The 3,342-nt window shown below is 48.6% G+C and overlaps 1 protein-coding gene across 1 annotated transcript in view; it reads right to left on the reverse strand.

Moving 5' to 3' along the window:
• The window catches only part of R3HDML (R3H domain containing like), an 18,488-nt gene that overhangs the window by 5,651 nt on the left and 9,495 nt on the right, over positions 1 to 3,342 (reverse strand). The gene's annotated exons all lie outside the window — the stretch shown is intronic.

The raw sequence follows: 3,342 nt of genomic DNA on the forward strand, positions 1-3,342 counted from the left end.
CCTATTTTAATTTTTGTTTTGTTTTTTGTTTTTTGTTTTTGAAACAGGGTGTTGCTGTCACCCATAGCTCACTGCAGCCTTGACGTCCTGGGCTCAAGCAATCCTCTCAACTCAGCCTTCTGAGTAGCTAAGACTACTACAGGCACATGCCACCATGCCCAGCTAATTTTTTAATTATTTGCAGAGATGGGGGTCTCACTATACTGCTCAGGCTGGTCTGGAACTTCTGGACTCAAGCAGTCCTCCTGCCTCAGCCTCCCAAAGTGCTGAGATTACAGGCATGAGCCACTGTGCCGAACCTGTAAACCCTGGTTTCTCTTGTAAAACCAAGAGACGACCTCCTCTTTCTCTCTAAGGGATTCAGCAAAGATCACATGTATGTATGCACCTAGCACTGTGCCTGGCCAATGAGTGCCTCAGCAATTAGTGCCTCCCCTGTAAGGGTTGATTTTCTTTTCTTTTTGTTTGTTTCTTTTGAGAGGGAGTCCCACTCTGACACCCAGTCTGGAATGCAGTGGCGCAATCTCAGCTCACTGCAGCCTCCACTTCCTGGGTTCAAGTGATTCTCATGCCTCAGCCTCCTGAGTAGCTGGGATTATAGGCGCATGCTACCACACCTGGCTAATTTTCGTATTTTTAGTAGAGACGGGGTTTCACCACATGGCCAGGCTGGTCTCGAACTCCTGACCTCAAGTGATCTGCCCGCCTTGGTCTCCCAAAGTGTTAGGATTACGGGCATGAGCCACCGTGCCCAGTCTTTTTCTCCCTCTTTCTCCTTTCAAAGCCTAAAGTTGTTCCTCTGGCCCTTGCTCGTGGCTGCCTGATAATCTCACCACTGGCCTGAGACATTCATTATCTTTGCCAAGCCCCAATGCTTTATTTTCTCACACCTTAAATGAACACAGCTTTGAGCAGAAATAGAATTTTTTTTCTCCAAACGTGATTGTTGAGTGACCGTGAGTGAAATCAGCTGAAGTGCTCAGAAAAACACTCACTTCTGGTTTCCTAACAGGACTCATTCGGTCATTTAGTCATTCAACAAACACTTCCGGAGCACCTATTGAACATCAGGATTTGTGCCAGCTGCTGTCAGTTCAGTTTTCAAAAGGTGCTCTCAGAAGTTTGGGGGCAGGGAGAGTGGATGGTAGTGATACCTGGGATGACATGGAGTTCTTTTTTTGTTTAATTTAACCACTTAGAAAAAAGTTCTGCTTAAAAAAACAAAGGGTTGCAATCGCTGTAGTAGAAGGATATAGAAATGAAAACGGTCAGCCGGGCACGGTGGCTCATGCCTGTGATCCCAGCACTTTGGGAGGCCGAGGCGGGTGGATCACGAGGTCAGGAGATCGAGACCATCCTGGCTAACACTGTAAAACCCATCTCTACCAAAAATACAAAAAAATTAGCCAGGTGTGGTGGTGGGCACCTGTAGTCCCAGCTACTTGGGAGGCTGAGGCAAGAGAATGGCGTGAACTCGGGAGGTGAAGCTTGCAGTGAGCCAAGATCACACCACTGCACTCCAACCTGGGCGACTGAGCAAGACTCTGTCTCAAAATAAATAAATAAATAAATAAATAAATAAATAATTTGTTCTTGTTGTTGTTTTTGTTGTTATTGTTGTTTGACACACAGACTCTTTGTCTGTTGCCCAGGCTGGAGTGCAGTGGTGCGATCTTGGCTCACTGCAATCTCCACTTCTGAGGCTCAAGCAATTCTCCTGCCTCAGCCTCTCAAGTAGCTGGGATTACAGGCACGCGCCACCACGCTTGGCTAATTTTGGTATTTTTGGTAGACATGAGGTTTCACTATGTTGGCCAGGCTGGTCTCAAATTCCTAACCTCAGGTGACTCACCCACCTCAGCCTCCCAAAGTGCTGGGATTGCAGGTGTAAGACACCGCATCCGGCCTGTTCTTGTTTTTCTATGCGAATCTGTAATGTCTGCAAGTTTCATTACGCTTGCTCCCTGTTTCCAAGAGGCTTGTATGAAGGCATCTCCTAAACTCTCTCCCACCCAGCAAACTGGAGGAGCTAAGCACACTCGTTCCTCCTTCCTTTTCTTTGGGATCTGCCTCCCTGCAGGGAGCATGTGTTCTTGGCTGTATTTTTCTTGTCGTAAGCTTAGAGAGCTGGCCCTGTACTTGTAAGAAGGGGCCTTTGGCTGTCCAGTGTTACCTGCCACTGGATGTGTAGGTCTAATTCAGTAGTGAGATATTTGTAAGCCTACTTGGCTGGGCAGATCTAAACCACATTCTCCACTACTGACTTCAGCAACACCGTCTTTCCACCTGTGTCAGTCCTGTCTATCTCCCAGTGATTCTCAAACTTGGGTAAAGGAAAAGGATTATTGGACTGGGCAGGGTGGCTTATGCCTGTAATCCCAGCACTTTGGGAGACCTTGACAGGAGGACTGCTTGAGCCTAGGAGTTCAAGATCAGCCTGGGCAACATAGTGAGACCCCGTCTCTACAAAAAACAAAAAAATTGGCCAGGCATGGTGGCCTGCACCTATAGTCCCAGCTACTTGAGAGGCTGAAGTGAGGGAGGGTTACTTGAGTCCAGCCAGTCGAGGCTGTAGTGAGCTGTGACTGTGCCACTGTCCTCCAGCCTGAGTGACGGAGTGAGACCTTGTCTCAAAAAAAGAAGAGAAAATAGGCTGGGCACAGTGGCTCACTCCTGTAATCCCAGCACTTTGGGAGGTGAATGCAGGCAGATCACCTGAGGTTAGGAGTTTGAGACCAGTCTGGCCAACATGGTGAAACGCTGTCTGTAGTAAAAATAAAACAATTAGCTGGGCATGGTGGCAGACGCCTGTAATCCCAGCTACTCAGGAGGCTGAGGGAGGAGAATTGCTTGAACCTGGGAAGTGGAGGCTGCAGCGAGCTGAGATCATGCCACTGCACTCCAGCCTGGCCAACAGAGCAAGGCCTCTAAAGAAAGAAAGAGAAAGGAAGGAAGGAATGAAGGAAGGAAGGAAGGACTATTAATTGACTTTTTTTTTGGAGACAGTTTCTCACTCTTACAGTTTCTAACTCTTGCATAGGCTGGAGTGCAGTAGCATGATGATGGCTCACTGCAGCCTCTACCCCCCGGCTCATGTGACCCTCCTGTCTCACTCCTCCCCCAGTAGCTAGGACTACAGATGAGCACCACAACACTCAGCTAATTTTTTTTCTTTTTTTTTTTTTTTGAGGCGGAGTCTCGCTCTGTCACCCGGACTGGAGTGCAGTGGCCAGATCTCAGCTCACTGCAAGCTCCACCTCCCGGGTTTACGCCATTCTCCTGCCTCAGCCTCCCGAGTAGCTGGGACTACAGGCGCCCGCCACCTCGCCCGGCTGGTTTTTG

Source organism: Rhinopithecus bieti, unplaced genomic scaffold, assembly GCF_001698545.2.
Source record: "Rhinopithecus bieti isolate Rb0 unplaced genomic scaffold, ASM169854v2 scaffold_10347, whole genome shotgun sequence".
NCBI lineage: Eukaryota > Metazoa > Chordata > Mammalia > Primates > Cercopithecidae > Rhinopithecus > Rhinopithecus bieti.